Raw genomic sequence first — 17950 nt, forward strand, 5'->3', positions numbered from 1 at the left:
ATTGCAGGGAGGGATGAACAGGGAACATTGGGAATGGCATCACAATGAGATTGATTTTATATTTCTCTTCTGTTGTCTCAGATCACACAACAAAAAAACTCCAAAGCCAGCCCAGCTTTTTTATTTTGAACCAAATCTCTAACTTGGGCTTAGCCGGTCCTGGGAACAGCTCATAATTTTTCTTTAAATCATAAGTGGAGCATTTGACAAGACAAGAAAAAGAGGGAAAAAGTCAAAAGTATTTTCCTAAGGTGTTTGAGAAGCTGAAAAGTTCCTCATTACTCAGTTGTGGTATCAAACAGCCTTTTCCCCATCCATATAAAATAATTCCCTGGATCTAAATTTGAACAATTTTAGACCATTTTGTGGGAAATCTTGGAAAAAAAATTTAACTGGTGTCTTATGAAAGTCAAATCGAGTCAGGTCTTTTTCTTTCTTTTTCTTTTTCTTTTTCTTTTTTTCTCCCTTTCTTCAAGGTGATTTTCCCCTTTGGATTTTATGGATCTTGGTGTTCTTCCTAAGGGAAGCAGGGAACAAAGTCCTTGGGAGCAGACAGAGCTCTACCTTGGCTGCTTTCATACTGAGCTTAAATCTGAGGAGGAAATTCAAACAGATATAGATAAATTTATAGATATGGATATGGGTATATGTGCATGTATGTGAACAAAACAGACTTAAAACAGGGCTTTGCTTTGCCTTAAAATATTAATATTTAAGCTGAGCTCCCTCTCCCATCCACCTCATTCCCAATTTAATCCACTTTAGACATGGGGGAAACTGAGGCACGGCCATTCTGCCTGAATCCCTAGTGACCCTGATTGCTCAGCTCTGGGCTTGGCACCTTTTGGGGCTGGGTCCTGGTCTCCTGGAGGATGAGCATCCTCCAGTGACAAGGAACAAACCTTGGGAATGTCACGAGGCAGAACCGCTCGATGACACCGAGCCCATGCTGGGAAGTCCCTGTGGCTCCTGAGGTAATTTCTAAGCAATTCCTGACCACTCAAGCATTTAAATCCTTTGCAGACTCAATTAAAAGGTTTTGGGGGAGTTGCTGGGTGTTTTGGGAGGTGGTTTTTTTTTTCTCCCCTAAAAGCCTTTTAAACACCACTAAAAAAGTCTTTCCTCATTTCTGCTGCGGGATTGGCGGAGTGAGGACAAGGAAAGCCTGGGGTCATTCCAGGAGTCATTAATCCTGCTGGACAGGAGCTTTGTTGGCAATATTTCCCTCTCCAGCTGGGTGAGATCCCACTGTTCCCGAGAGCCTGGAGGAGTCAGACCCAGCTTTGGGCCTAGGCTGGAGCAGCAAAGCTTAAAGTCATCCTACAACACTAAACTGGGTTTATGCTGTGAGGCACGAGGGGGTAGAGACAGAAACTTCTCCTTGCTGAAGCTTTTCTTCTCTTTTCATCCATGGCTGGAGCAATCTGGGATAGTGGGAATTGTCCCTGCCCACGGAAGGAGGTGGAATGAGATGGGCTGGAAGTCCTTTCCAAGCTGAACTATTCCATGATTCCAAGGCTCTTCCCCTTGCTGGTTTAACTGGCCCCATAAAATGGGACCTTTCAGCTGCTCTGGTTTTCCTCCCAGGCTGTCACATCCATGTGGGAAATTCCCCATGGATGGCAGAAGGCAGGACACATGTTGGAATGCTCTCAGAACTGGTCAAAAATCTCCTGGCTTGGAGAGGAAGACAAAGTCTTCCCAAATCCCTGCCAATCCATCCTGATGGCCAGGCTGCTCCTTCATCCCCCTCCTGGGATCAGTCTTGGAGCGCTTTCCAAGTGTTGGGAAGATGCTGTGAGTCCCCCTTTGCTTCCCCTTTCCCACCTGGAATTGCTCCTTGCCTTCCTGGCAGTTTTGGATCATCTTTAGGAAAAGCAAAGCTTGATCCTTCTCCTCTTTTCCCCCCATCATCCCACTCCTTCCAGGAAGCTGTCCAGAGCAATTCTCATCCTTGTCAATACTGCCTTGGATGGCCGGGTCAATCCTGTCAGAATCCACCCCAGAATAATTTCCAGGGGTTTTGAGGGATAAAATCAATCAGCCCTTGAATGACTCATTCCCAGCTGGCACAGGCCAGGCCTCCTGCATCCCATTGTGGGGTGAATTTTTGGGATAAATGAATTTTCCCTTTTCCTTGCTCCACCTCAGTTCCCCCCCCACCTCCCACTTTTCCCTTCAAACATTCCTATTTCCCATCCCAAGCCCTGGAAAGTGCCTCTAAGGAGCCAGCTGGGCTCCATAAGCCCTTAAGCAGCTCGGGGCCATGCCCACGTCACCGAAGGCACGGCTGGGATGGCCGAGGTGAGCAGGACAGATTTTCGGGAGCTCATCTCCCACCGGGATGCTCCAAGGCTGGGACAGACGTTGGATTAGGGGTTATTATCCCTCTCCAATTATAGCAACGCCTAATCCAGGGATGATGCTTTTGACAGGTGGAGATGAGGGATGGATCCATCCCTCCTGACATTAAGGAGCTTCCAGTGGCTCTGGTGCTGTCCAGACTTCCTGTTATCCACAGGGATCCCAGATATGCTCCAGGTGAGGTCCTTGGTGCTGCTGGACCCTCACCTGGGGATAAAAAACCCCCCAAAAGAGTTTGGGACATAGTTCCCAGCAGGGACAAACAGGAGGGATCAAATCCAGGCCCTTTTTTCTGGGGAAGGTGGCTTTGGGACACAGCAGCTCCAAGGATTTTTCCTTTCGTGCAGCACCTGACGCGGCACTTTTGCATCTGTGTCCTAACGAAGCAGTGATTAATGATCACCGGGATCCTCCTAAAAGAGCCAGCACATCCCAAACCTGGCCCTGGCTCCCCTGGAGCGGGGCTGGGCTCTCTCCTCTCCCCCTTCCTTGTTTTTCCACTCTGCCTTCCCTCTCCCACTAAATTAATCTCCATTGCTCCAAAGGTCTCTCTGGCACACGCCGCTGACCCAAGCTCAAATTGATTTTTTTCCCTCAACCCTCACCCCTCGCTGTTTTCTGCCAGCAAAGCACAGTGAGGATTTTTTTTTTTCCCACCTGGAATTATTTTGATTTTTTTAGTTTTGGAGGGACTAAACTTTGACCCTTTAGAAGTGAAAAGGAATTATTTCCATGTGGAGAAGTGGGGAAGGAGCCTGGAAGGTGGGGGCCCTTTTTTGTGGCTGTTTAAGGGGTGAAATTATCGAGGGAGCTCCTGAGGATTCATTTTTCCTGGTTTTTACCTGCTTGTCCTGATCCAGCCATGGGTTAAAGCAACTGATTTCTTCTGTTTCCAAACAAATCAGTGGAAAACCATCCTGTCCTGTGGCTTGGAGGTGTTCTGCTGGCCTTGGTTTCCCCATTTTTTTGGGAAAACCTTCAAATTAGGAAGAATTCCTTACACAGAGGGTGGTGAAACACTGGACCAGGTTGCCCAGAGAAGCTGTGGCTGCCCCAACCCTGGAAGTGTTGAAGTCCAGGTTGGAGCAGCCTGGGATAGTGGGAATGTCCCTGACCCTAGAAAGAGTTGAATTTTGAGGGTCTCTTCCACCCCAAACCATTCCCTGATTCCATGATTTCACCCTTCAAATCCTGACCAAAATGAAGCTCCTCTGGCAAATCCCTGCCTTTGAGGAGGTTTTCCCAACCTCTGGAAAGAGCTGGAAATGTTTCCTGCATGTTTCCCTCCAAAGGTTCCCATGTCTCTGTGACAAAGGAATTAAAATTTTTCCATATTAGAAGAAATCTTCCTGCAGACGTGGAGCAGGATGGTGGGATGGGAGCTGATCCGTTTCCACCTCTGATTTTTCCTCTTTAGAGAGGAAAATCCACCAGCATGGGCAGGAAATATCTCCATGAAGGAGGAGGAAATATAATTATTGTCCCTATTCCATAAATTAGGGATGAATTAAGGAAAAAGCAGGTTCATGGTGTGCCAGAGAATTCCTGGGATGTCCCTGCAGCACCAGCTCCCATTGGAAACACAACGACTGCCAAGGGAAAAGGGGTGGACACAGAGAGCAGGAGGAACAAGTGAAATCAAGGAATGACTCTGATCCAGTGGTCTCCAGCTTGGGGTTGAGAGTTTTTCAGCACTTTTCCAGGGAATTTTTCCTCCTGGGAAGTTGGAGGGAGATGGAGAGATGAATGTGGGTGCTAGATACAGCTTTTCCTGCCTGAGATAGGCACTGGGAGAGGGAGCATGCCTGGATTCCCAGGAATTTCCCGTGTCTTGTGGGGGGAATCTTTCCCTTCCCACTTTTGATTCTTTTTTTTCCTCCTTTTCTTGTCTTGACAAATGCTCCACTTATGATTTCTCATCTCCTTTTCTTCCCACTCCAGAGTCTGGATGCATTGCAGGACCCCCTCTCATGGAGGAGCACGTGGGAACTTTAATCCTGGATAAAACATTCCAACATCCCACCTGGCATGGCAGGGCCTCCTCCCTCCCTGAACAGCATTCCCAGGGTGCTGCTCCTGGATGTGAGGCAGGGTGTTCAGGAATGTGTTCCATGGGATGAAAGCAGCGTTCTCAGCCCTGGCATGAAACAGTGGATTAATCTTGGCCATAATCCAGGAAAAATAGGACCCTATGAATCTTCTCATTCCAGGGATTGGACAAAAAGCCGGCGATGCTCTTGGCAGAGGCACTGAGGGCAGTGTTAAACTGCATCAAAATCCAAGGAATTTTGTCCAGGGAAGGGTCTTCCTGCTTTTCCTGGGTCCAAGTGGGTCTGAAAAAGAAGTGGGAATGTTTGAAATCTTGGCCTGATCCCACCACGGGATTTGGGAGCAGCATCCTGGCAGGGACAGGACATTCAGCATCATCCCAAGGGTCAGCCTGGTGTTGGATTTCAGCTCCAGGGCCCAGGTGGGGAAGCTGCTCCCAAAATTCCTCTGCACAGCCAAGTCAGCAGCTCTGGAATTGGCTCCTCAGCAGGATCAGGGGGATGTCTCAAGGACAAGGCTCCCGCAGAGGCCACACGGGGCTGGGGACACCAGGATGTCACACACAGCGTGGTGAGACCAGGGTGGGATGGGTGGAGTGGAGGGAAGAGGGAAAGAGAGGATTGCAAGGATTTTTGGTTAGATTAATCCCTAAATTTGTATAGGAGGGATTTTGGGATAGGTGGCACTGGGAGAATGTCCCCTCTGGAAGTGTCTTGGGGAGGTTTTTTCATCAGGCTCCTGCTGAGAAGCACTTTGGGATTGAGACATTCAGGACACCCATTCCTACATCCCTAAAGCAGGAATTCTGGGCAGAATCCTTGATCCAAGTGGTCTCCCAGATGGGACCTTCAGGAGGGAGACAGAAGGGAAACCTTGGAATCAGCCATTCCCTAAATTGTGCTCCTTGCTTGGAGCTGGAAAATCCAGGTCCCTCTCCCGTGGTTCTTTACCACTGATGCTTCACATTCCAGAGTCTGGTGGTTTCAGAAAAGGGTTGAAACATCCAGACAGGAAATATTTTGGGATCCATCTCCTGGACAAAACAGATCCAGGTTTTGTGGTGTCCTCAGGAGCTGCTCAGGTTTCTTGGGCCTTGCTGTGCCAAAACCCCCGGAATGGAGGGCAGGAGAAAGGAGAAGTGGTGGCTGGGGAGGAGAATTCCCAGCAGAGCTGCTGAGAAATACTGGGATGAAAATTCCTGTGTAATCCTGGCCTGCAAATGAGGGGCTGGAGCAGCTGGGAGAGGATTTAGGGAAGGACTGAGACCAGGAGCTTCCCATGGGATGTGGTGGAGTTGGAGGAGTTTTGTCACCATCAGGTTTTTTGGGATGTGTCCGTGTCACAGCTGAGGGAATCAGTGTGGAAATTCTCCAGCTATTGTGGAATGATCAAAAATAGACCCAGCCCTGCTTCCAGAGACTTTGGAAAATCTGGGAAATGGTGGAAATGCAGCACACCCTGCCAGGTTAGAGCCAGGCCAGGCACTTTGGAATGATGCTGCAATCCTGAAGGAAAAATCTGCGTAGGCATCCCTTCCTTGGATGGTCACAGCTCCAAGGCTTCCAGAGCTCAGGAAAAGTCTGGAAAATGTCCTCATGGTAGAATTATTTGAGTTGTCCTGTACAGGGCCAGGAGTTAGACTTGATGATTCTTATGGATCCCTTCCAAATCCAGGTATTTTGATTCTCCTAAAGATCAGCAGGAATCAGGTCAGGAATTGGGGTGATGGAGAGATGGAAAACAGCAGCGAATTCACCAAATGGAGAATTCCCTGGAAACCTGTCCTTTCCATCCCAGGAGAAGATGCCTATTGCTCCAATCCCAAGGATTCCCACCTTTCCTGAGGTTTTCCATGAACTCATGACTTGCTTTTCCATCACTCATGAGGATGTTCCTGGGATGGATCTGTTGCATTTTTGGGAACAAATGGAAGCACCACCCCCCAAAGTGTCTCCAATCCCAATCCACCGCCCTCGACTCCAGGGATTTTGTGTCTGTTCTGCTGAGCTGCTTGGAATTCCAGGTGTGAGTTGGCAGCAGGATCACATGAGCAAAGGGATAACTTTCCTCTGGACATCGCTTCCCCTGGGTTTAGGATGGAAAAACCCTGAGTGGATCCACAAAAATATTCCTCCTGCCCTGAGGAATTCAGGGCAAATTCCAGGCTGGATCAGGCCAGACCCATTTTCACTCATGAATTGGTTAAAATCCATTAATAAGGGCACACAAATCTGTGTATTTACCTCAGCTGGGATTTTCTCTCATTCATCTTTATTTTTCCTGAAATTCTCTGTGTTTTCCATGAGAAAATGAAATGGCCTCAATTCCCAAATTTTTCCTAAATGAAAACACTTCTTATCAAGTGAACACTTATTACTTCTTACCACCAGAGGAAACCAGGTGATTTTAAAGACACAGAAATAATATTATGGGATCATAATATTGGAATATCTGTGGAATTTGGGCTTTTAAAGTCCATCCAAACACCACTTTTTCTGGGAATTTTGTTTAAATAGCAAATTACAATTCCCAGCTCCTTCTTATTCAAGTTCTGGAAGATTTTCGCTTTTATCTTCATTTGCCTTTTCCTTTTTTCCCCATTTTTTAAAAAATGCATCTTTTCTTTGGATATTCCTGAAGGAAATCCACCATGAATCCACCCAAATTTTACAACTAAGGGCCACCAGGTGTGTGGGGACAATCCAGCAAGAATTCCACTAATGGATTCCCAAGGGGAGGTGAAAATCCTGATAAAATATTGGTTGTGATTCCCTTTCAGTGTACTTGGAATATTTTAACATCCAGGTGGGATCGTGGGGAAAGCATGGGATAGTGAGCTCACTCCATAAATACAGGACTTGGGAATGTGGCTGGGACTTTTCCAGCCGTGGAATTTTGGGATTGTGGGAACAGGAGCCGTGGCGCTCATATGGAGATGCTGGGGAGGATCATCCAGACTTTTCCAGCTGAAATCCATTAAAATCTGCTCAGACCACAAAAATCCTTCCTGGTTATCACCAGTGAGACCTTCAGGGATGGGCACAAGGGAAATATTCCATGGGGAGGGGTCAGATGAGGGATGAGATGAATGGGAATGATTTGGGAAGAGGGTAGGATTGTGGGATTCGTTTCTCAGACTGGAAGGAGATCTTCTCCTGCTGCTTGAGGCTCTGGAAATATGGAATTCATCCCTACCTTATGCCCGAGCTGCAGAGAGGATTTCAGATTTCTGGGATTTGCTGCAGGACACAGACATCTCCCTCCCCTCCCCCCACCAGTCTCCAAAATCCTGGATTTTATCCCTCCAAAGCTGCTCCCAAAACAAAGCAGCTCCATGGACAAACAGGGAATTTTGGGAGTGTGCAGATCCCCAGGATTATCCCTGACCATTCCCACCTTTCTGAGCTGGACCTCACAGGTCCTGCCCCTCCTGATCCGAGTCTTATACAGGAATTTTATGTTTCCAGGATTCCAAAGGATGAGGAAAGGGTTAAGAGGACTGGGAGCTGCTCAGGGATCCCGCTGTGGGGCTGAGAGTGGGGGTTGAGGACGCTCCCGGGAATTCTGCCTCATCCACAGCCCATTTTCCAGAGGCTTTTTCCAAGCTTTATTTACCTGTTCAATATCAGGGAGCAATTCCCACTGCAGCCTTAACATTCCACACTCCAAAGTGCAAACTCCACAAAATCCCTGCTCCCTCTTAAAGGAGCACATTCCACAACCCCCTGCATCCCTCCGTGGGGCATCCATGCATCCTTAAAAATGCTCCATCCAGCACCAGCCAGCTGCAGGGACCATCTGCACATGGATCTGCATACACAGCACTTTTCCAGGGAATTTGTGCACTCAGAGTCAGATCCAGCCCCACTCCTGTAGGAAAAGCTCATGCGTGGAAGTGAGGACTGAGCACACTCAGGGAATTGGAGGGGTTTTCCTCAAATTCTGCCTGGGTGGGGATTCCAAAGTACTCATTCCAAGCCCATCCAGCTCTGAATGCATCCCTTGGAGGTTATCCAGGGAGATGTGGAAACAGGATCCCACTGCAGTGTCAGGAGGTGAGGGAAAAGCAAAGAACTACAAAGAAGGGGTGGGAAGATGAATCCTAGAGCTCTCTGGGATTCTTCAGAAGGATCTGGTGAGCTTCAGGGAAAAAAAGGGGCTGGAAAACCAGTACCAGGATGAGATGACCCAGGGTGGAGTTTCCATGTCTTGTCCATAATCCATAGGGACAGACAAAGCTCAAAAGGCCTCAATCAGCCCTGGGTGCTGCATTGGGAACACCATTCCCAAACCCTGCAGGCAATCCAGGATTCCTTGAGCCACCAGTGGATCCCACTGTGTGACATCCCTGTCCCTCCTCATCCCTGGATTGAATCTGGTGGCATCCGGGGTGAAAAATCTCATCTCATTCCACTGTCACCCCAATTCCCATCCCGAGGTTGGATCCTTGCTCCAGCTGAAATCCTTCACTGCAGCTCCATTCCCCAAACAGGTGCTTTTTTCCTGGAAATCAGGATAATGGCAGGGGTTTTCTTGGACAGGGATGTCCCCCCTGCCCCGCTGCCAGATGTGCTCCACAGCTGGTGGCTCCAGCTGCCAGTGGCTCCTCTCCTCGTGCCAGGCTGATGGATGGATTTTCCCAGCAGGAAATTGCTGGCAGCAGCTCAGCCGATCCATCAGCTGCTCCTTGCTCCCCATTTTTCCCTTTCCCGGCTGAGCTTGGCATCCTTGTCCTTTCCTCAAGGCTCAGAAAGGCCTGGGAATGGGGATGGTGCAAGGAAAGGAGGAGCTGTTCCCAGGAAACTGGGACATCCTGGTGGGATTCGAGCTCCCCAAGGCTTGACATGGTCCCAGTCCCCCAGTGCTTCCAAACCTGCCAGGAATTATCTTCACATCCATATATTTATTCCCAGATTTTGGATGTGAAATTCTTCAGGGCAACACCCCCGTTGTGAGATGGGTTTTGCTTCCTTTGGAAAACCGGATAAGAGGGGGGGGTTCCTGCTTTTCCCTCCATCCCTAAGGCTGGAAAAAGGGGTGGTGGAGAGGAAAGGTGGGGCTGGAGAAGGGATCCTGCTGGGAAGCTGCTCCCTGCTCCTTGGCAGAGCTGAAGCCTCAGGATTAATGCTTGTCCTTGCATTTCCGACGGAATTCTGTCTGCTCTGGAGGAGCCGGCTCGCCTGGTACTTTTCCTGCTTGAGCCAGAATGCTGGGACAGGGAAAATCCTTGCAAGGTGAGGGGGAAGGTGCTGGAGCTCCAGCTTGGATTCCTCATGGCATGGGAGAGCAGCTCTGGAGGTCGGTGCAATGTGGATGCTGGCCTGGATTTGGAAGGGGAAAAGGGAAAATTCTTTCATTACAAGGGAAAATGTGGAAAGGGAGGGATGAGGCTCTGAACAGCCAGATCTAGTGAAGGTATACCTGATTATTGCAGAGAATTGGAGTGGATGACTTTTAAAGGCCCCCCCCCCAAAACCATCCTGAAATCATGGAACAGGAATTGCACAAAATTCCAGCCCAGCTTTGATCCAAGACCCTCCTATTCCCTCTGGATGAGGCTGAAGAGCCCAACTGGTCCTCCCAGCTCCCAGAAGCATCCTGGTGCCTCAAGAAGGGTCTCCCTGGAGAGGGGACTCCCAGGATCCTGCATCCACACAGAAATCTCTCTTTTCCACCCTCTCCCAGCGCTGGGATCAATCCATACCTCCGGATCTAATGAGCCACAGGAGTGGAGTCCGTGTGGGCTTGGGCAGGGTAATGGATGGAAAAAGCCCGTTCAACGAGAGGGAAAGTGAGAGAAAAGGAAGGAAAAATCAATGGGAGGATTGGGATGACATCATAGCACCATTATTATGTCATCAGCCCCACTCCAGGGATTTATCGCTCCGGCTGTGATTTTTCTTGGAGCTTCCTGCCCTTTTCATCCCAGAGCTTTCCCAAAGCTGCTCTTGGCTTTAAAAAAATAGGGAACAGTGGTATTCCAGACCTTGTGACATTCCTCTGGCCTCCCCACCCGCTGCAGGTGTTCCCAAAGGAATTTGGGAAACAATGCTGCTGGTTCTTCCCTATTTTCCTTTTCACCTTTCATCCTTTGGGAATGAGCCTGGAAGCCTTCCTGAGCCTGACCTCTTTTCTCAAACCATGTTTTCATCCTTTTCCTTCCTTTCAGTGGAGAAAAACATGGAAAACAGAGCCCAAACCTCTTGAGACAGGCAGGTTCAGGGATCAAAACCCTTCTTTCCATCATCTGTTCTACCTGTCCTGATATTGGGATAGAAATCCAGCTGGATGAGTTTCCCACTTTCCCAGTTTCTTTTCCCATTATTTTCTGCCGAGTTTTGCTGGAAAAAACCATCAGTATGACACAACACCTGCAGCGTTTCCCTGTGGATAGGGAAGGGAAAAGACTATTTTGGGATACCACAGGAATATTCGTGTTTGCCTCAGTCTGATTTAAAGGAAAGATCAAAAAAAAAATTTAAAAAATCAGGATAAAATCAACATATCCTAAAAAGGGTAATTAAGAAATACAAGTCTCTGTAGGATCATTATCCGAGCAGCATTCCATGTGGATGGCAATTTTTAATGGCTGTTCCAGCAATTTAATATCCACTTTAATATATTCGTGTTTTCCAGCACACAGAGCCAGGGCAGGGAGGCAGACTTGGGCTCAGCAAGGATTAAATGATGGGATTGTATCCCATAAAAAGCTGAGGGAACAACTCCCATCCCGCAGCCTGGTGATTAGGGAAGATAAAGATAAGGGGCAGCTGCAAAACTGCCCCTCTGTGCCTCAGTTTCCCATCCCTATGGAGAAAATCCAAGGGATTTAGGGGATCCAAGCCAAGCAGGATGGGAAAAGCCAAATTTTTTGGCAGGGCTGACCTGAATCCAAGGAAAACCCACCCAAATTCTTGTCTGCCACAAAACCCTCCCTATTTTCTCCAAGCTTTGAGTCACCTCCTACCCCAACCAGTTCCCACTGTGGGAAGAGACACTGAATTCTCAACTCTCCCAGTCCCACCTGCTGGTAATTTTTGAGCTTTGCCAGGTGGTGACTCCCTGGTTTTCCTCACATCCCACACTGTGGGAATAGCTCCGTTCTCCCAGTTAAGCCTGGATTTGTTATTTGATCCCAAAAATTCAGCACTTCCAAGCTGCGGAGGTGTTGAGGCTGCAGGTGTTGATTTCCTGCAGGGCTGGGCTGCATCCAGATGTGCAGGGCTGGCTGGATTTGGTATCCAGCTGTGGCAGGCTCTGAATTCCCATGTGGAGTTCAGCTTCCAGATGTTCTGGATTCACTTTCCAGCTGTGCTAGGCTCCTCAATCCCACGAGAGACTCGGCACCAGCCCATGCACAGCTCCAGATCAGCCCCCCCATCATCCAGATGTGCAGAGCTCAGCATCCAGCTGTGCCAGAGCCATATCCAGCTGTGCCAGGCTCCTCATCCCTGTGCAGGATCTGTGCCCAGCTCAGCATCCAGCTGTGCCACATCCAGCTGTGCAGGATTGACCTGGGGCATTCTGGCCGTATGAGGCAACAAGTTTGGAATTGTTTTGGATGTGTGTGTCGGACATTCCCACTAAAAAAGGACTCCTGGGATTGGCAGAGACGATCCACAGCTGGTGACTGACAGGGATTCACTCCAGGGAAAGGGCAGGGAAAGTTTGGGGAGAATGGGAATGTCTCATCCCTGAGATATCATCAGGCTGAGATCTTTCCTCGGGGAATTTTCTTTTAACAAAACATTTTCCAAAGAGCTTTTCCTTGTCTGGAAGAAAAAGATACCTGTGTGTTATGGGGGTTGCAGTTTCGTTTTCCTTCAAAAAGTTGGGATACTCAGCTGAGCTGGTGGCTGGAGGGGACAATGCCACCACCCTGACCTGTCCCCCGGGCTCCGGAGGCAGGAATTTCCCCAGGGCTCGGCAGCACAAGGTTATGGACTCCCTGATTTTTAATTAATGCCATTGACTCAGAGCGTGTTGGGAAAGGGGAGGGCCTGGAACGGGAAATTGTCCCTTGGAGGGACAAAGCCTGACAACCTTGTCATCCCCAATTAGCAGCTAATTACCTCCATGACGAACATCTTTATTAATCCAATTAATAGCGCGGGTGGCGTGACCTCGGCAGAGCTGCTGACTCAGGGTGGGGCTCGCCAGGAGCAGGATGGGGGGAGGAAGGAGTGAATTCCTCCTTTCCCAACTCCTCCTCTCCCCTGATTCCCACTGATCTCCCAGCCTGATCCCAAATATTTCCTCTTTCATTCCTCCTGTCCACTCATCTGTTTCTTGTCTGTTTGTCCCTTTATCCATCCATCTTCCAACAGTTTTTTAGGAAAAATAACCCCATCTCTGGGTATTAAACCGTGGATCATGATGATCCAGGACACTGGGATGTCTCCAAACTGGAATGCTGTGCTCATCCCTGGTGCCCTGCAAAGGTCTCAGTGTGCAAATCTTCCCTGAGTAGGGAAAAGCTTGGGATAGATGGAGAAATGGATGGAGCAATGGATGAGTGGAAGGATGGAGGTGGGTGGATCTATGGATGGATAGATTGAGGAGAAGAGAGATGGATGGATGGATGGATGGATGGATGGATGGATGGATGGATGGATGGATGGGCAGATAAATGGATATATGGATAAATAGGAAGCTGGATTGGTGGATAGATAACTGATAGAAGTGAATTAATGGATTGATGGATTAATGGATATTCACGGAGTTGGAGCAAATGGATTGATGATGTTGAGGAGGATGGGATCAGGAATGCAATGGGAATAGCTGGGCACTGAAGGGCCACTGGAAGGCCACGTGCAGGTAGGACAGGTGGAATGACAGTCCCTCATTCCTCCTGTGAGGCCAGTGCTTCCCAGTACGGATGGAGGCACTTCCAGCTCTTCCCACTGGGCTTTGTGGATCCTCATTCTCTGCAAAGGGAGCATTCAAACTGGGACGTCCCCTCTCAGGCAAGGCGCAATCCCATGGAGGCCCCATTGAATGTTTCACATTCCAGGGCCACCAGCTGGTCTGGGAATTGCTGCAGGAGTGGTTTTTTTTTCCCAAGCTCTCTTGTGGAGTGACCTCTCCTCCATCTTCCCCCACAGATGGAGCCTCAATTAAATTCGGGAATCCATTTTTTAATAGGACTTTCACCTCAGCTCCCTGCCGGGCCATTAAAGCCATTATGGCAGAGTTAAGTAAGGAATCCTGGGAGCCTCTGGAGCTGTCATCCCATGTTTATGGCCCAGGCAATGTTTGCTTTATTAAAGATTCAGGAGCCATTTCCGAACGCCTCCGTTCTGTCCTTCCCATTATAGGCCAGACCCTGGCGAAAGGGTGACTGCAGGGAAAAAGAGGATTGCTCCTGACGTGGGAAAAAAGATAGGATGGGGTTGCTGGGAGAGTCTAAGGGCATGACAGGAGCTGCAGAAAAAGGGAAGAGGAAAGGCAGGAATTTCATCCCAAAGCAGTGCTGGGTGTTGTGATGAAGGTTTTCCAGCTGCTGCAGGGTTTGGTTTTCCCTGGTTTCCAGGAGTTCAGCAGGATCCAAAGGTAAATTCCTGCCTGACCCAGCCACACAGGTTGCTCAGAGAAAATGCAGAATCCCTATCTCTGGAAGTGTTCAAGGCCGGGCTGGATGAAGCTCTGGAATAGGGCAAGGTGTCCCTGTCCATGGAAGGGGTTGGAATGGGACAGATCCCAACCCAAACCATTCCATGATTCTGTGATCCGGCCCTGCAGAGAGACATAACACCATCTGGGCTTTTTCTGGGCCATGATGGGGTCTCCACTGACTTCCAGGTCACTAAAATTTTCTTCTTTCCACCACAATCCCCCATTTCTGGATTCCATGACCGTCCTCCCTCCTCTTTTGGACTACAGAGCAAAGACCCTTTGAAACCACCAATATCCTACAGAAAACAGGGATCCAAGGAGATTCCCTTCTCCATCCCTGTCTTGCTGCCCGGCCTAGCTCCACCTGAGCCAGGTCTAACCTCCTTCCATATGGGAGACACTTGTTCCCATCTGATGGGATGGGATTGGATGGGATGGGGATGGGGATGGGATGTTATTCCCAGGTTATCCCCAAATTTCCATGCATGAGAAGCTGGTCAAGCACTCCCCATGGATCACACATGGGATGGGATAAAGGGTTATCCCCATCCCAGCTTTTGTTCCCTGTAGGAAGCAGCTGAGGATGAGGGGCCTTGGGGACAGGCAAGTCCCTGCTGTCCCTGTCTCATCCCAACAGGGCAATTTCTGGAGCTGAGCACCCTCGGGTACACCTGAACCCCCACCCATGTGACACCCAAGGGTGGCCAGAGGACGTGGAGCTACACCCGTGTCCCACACGTGACAATTTGGGACCGGGGTGGCTCAGGGTGATGAAGGGATGTGGAGAACAGGATCCAGCCTGTCCCAGTTCTGCCCTCTAGTGCAGCTCTACCAGGCAGAGCCATTGCCACTCCGGAACCTGCTGGTGTCACCCCTGCAGGTCCCAGTCCCGCAGCCCTGGTGGCTCTGGAGCTTTCACACCCTGCTGGTGAAGCCCCTCTTGGTGGCCTGATGAACTTCTTGGTGTTTTCTGCCACCTGAGGTGACACAGAAAAGATTTTGTACCCCCAAGGTGCTGGGGGGACAGGGCCAGGAGGGGACCTTGGGTGAAGAAGGGACCTCAGACCAAGAGTTGGCCTTGGAAATATCAGAGAGCACCTTGGCAAAGCTTTTGGATCAGCCCAGGGGAGCAATTCCCTCTCTGCAGCCCCACAGGGGGATGAGGGATGAACGCTCCAGCTTTTAGGAGCAGGGTGGTGCTCCCACTGCTTCCAGAAAAATTCCAGCCCTTCATGGGTTGGGGTGTGCTACAAGCTCAGGGTGTAGCTGCACAACGAATGTTTGGTTTCACTCCTTGCACGCTTTTCCCAGCAGGATTTTTCAGGATACAGGGACTAAAACCGCTATTTATGCCCTTTTATGTGGGATGCACTGTATTCCAAAGCACCCCAGGGACACCCGTGCCCAGCCTTGGGTGGGGGGTGCCCGGCTGGGCAGATCTGGGGGGGGGCTGTGGGCAGTGGGTGCATTGTACAAGGTGCTGCTGCCCTCCAGTGGGCTCAGGCTGGAGAGGCTGGAATTCCACACGGATGCTTGGGAAAGCAGGGGTGGGGTGGTGGATGTCCCTTCCCACGGGGTGGAGCAGGCACAGGACAAGGGATCCCACAGAGAAATCCTGGAGCAGGAGAAATCCTGCTCTGCCCCATCCCACTTCTCCTGGACCAGGAGTAGTTGGAGGCAGCTCCAGCCCCCCGATCCCTCTAAAAAATTCCAGAATTATTAGATTTATTAGCAGTAAGAGCACCTGGTCTGGCTTCAGTGTCTCACCACCAACCCACATCAACCCTCTTTTGCTCTTTTTCCTCTGTTATCCCCAGGATAACATGGATTTGGAGCGAGTGGCAGCTCCAGAGGAGGGGCTCTGGGTCACGCTGCCAGTGGGATATGAAAGGACAAGGACAGCACAGGGACCTTCTCCTCTTGTCTTGTGTCATTAATGAAGGAGGGAATCAAATCCCCTTCCCACCAGGCTGGAAGGGCTGGTCCATGGGCTGGGATATTTTTGTTATGGAGGGTGAAGCTCCAAGAGGAGGAAAATCAGGAAATTTGGGTGAATCCCTGTGGTTTTGCTGGGCTCTCCAGGATGGGATTTCCAGGCTGTTTTATGACTGAAAGGCCCTGGTGGGATCATCAGTGACTTAAAAAAAATCTCTAAAATAATCTTTCCATCTCCTCTCTGGTCATAAGAGCTGCATGAACTGGTCCCAGTCCAGGATATCCAAACATTCCTTGTTTGCTGATTCCCCTGGAGCTCCTCTCTGCACGGACAGAGAGACCTCAATTTCTTGGTAAATGTAAAGTTATTTTTGCCCTATTTTTTTGTGGTTTTGACCACGTTTTACCCTACAGGACCTCTCTGCTTCCTGGTCAAGCTGGAGAAGACAAGCATGGACAGATCCAGCTCCATGGATTTCAGGAAAGAGGGAAGGAGCAGCAGGCTCTTGATGATGGAGCACAGATCCCATCTGAGCACACGGCACCAGAGGGGGAGGCGATCCCAGCTCCGGAGTCACGAGTTTCCCACATCCACTGAACGTGGGTGAGAAAAGGATCTTCTGCAGCAGAACGACTTCACTGTGGGTGGCTTCCAAAACCTGGCACAGGAGGGCTGATGGAAGTGGAAACTCCTTCAATTCCAAAATTATGTCCCCCCAAAAAAAGCTGGATGCTGTTTTAACCCTGGCTTGGTAGACAGGACAAAAAAAGCTCCCACCACATTCCATAAAAAAATCAAATTTTGAAAGTCCTGGCCTTGTTTTTTTCCCCATTTAAGGGGCTTTAAACCCACCTTTCTCCTGTGGGATGTGTGTTCACATAATCCAGCACCAAATCCACGGGTTTGGTCATCCTCCCAGGATGGTGGGGAGGTGGTGTCCAGGTCCCAAGGGAAAATAGGGGGTCCCATGCCAAGGATTTGCTGCTTTCCAGCCTAAATTCCAATAGATGAACTCTTCCCAAAAAAAGGGATCAGAAACCCTTTATGGAACCAAAAATGCAGTTTAAAATCTGCTTTGTAAAGCAAAAATTACTTTCTTGACCAATTCCCTTTTTTTATTTTCAGGGAAAAACCCCCAAGGGGTCAAACCTGAGCCCCACCCTCCATTTCCCACGTAATTTCCATGAATTCACATGACAAAGCCACCATCTCCCATTGCATCCCCCTGGAGATGGAGACCACGGCTCACCAAATTTCATTTGGATACTTGGGACTTGGTTTTCCTTGGCGCAGCCCATCCTGGATCCAAAGGATTTCTCCCAACCTCAACAGCACCAGATTTGTGTAAAAATGACCCAAAATTGACTCTTTAGGAGGATCAGCCAGGGCTTGTTTCCCGTCATGGGTGGTGCACCCTTAATTCCCAACAAAAGTGCTACAAACTGGATTTGAATCAGTGCTTTTTAATCCATAAAAGGTGAGAATCCATGTACAAATTAAAAACAAACAAAACAAAACAAAAAAAACCAAAACCCAAAACAAGTCTGACATAGAACCCTGGAATTAGGGAAAGGATCCCAATCCCACAAAACACAACCCCTTCGCCAACGCTGGGGTTGGGTGATGCGGGCGGAAGGCGACGGCTTCTCCTAAATAAATCCCTCTCCAGCTCGGAGATGTCCGTGGTGGCATCCCACGTTTTTAGGATGGTGGGAAGATGCTGTTGGGATGTTTTAAGGGCAAGGTGGCCTTTTCTGTGACCCCCACCCCCTCCTTTCCTTCCCGCTCCCACGCCAAGCAGCCGGGAAGATGACGTGGGAAGCCTGGCTGCTACAGATGGCCCCGTGCTGGAAGGCGGATCCGGAATCCGGTGTGGCGATGCCTCAGGCTATGGAGAGGCCTCTTGGCCAACAGCAGAGCTAAGAACCCCTCCCTGAGCTCATAAAATCCCAGGATGGGTTGGCTTGGATGGGATCTTAAAGCCCA

Source organism: Fringilla coelebs (genome assembly GCF_963513975.1).
Source record: "Fringilla coelebs genome assembly, chromosome: 1".
NCBI classification, from domain to species: domain Eukaryota; kingdom Metazoa; phylum Chordata; class Aves; order Passeriformes; family Fringillidae; genus Fringilla; species Fringilla coelebs.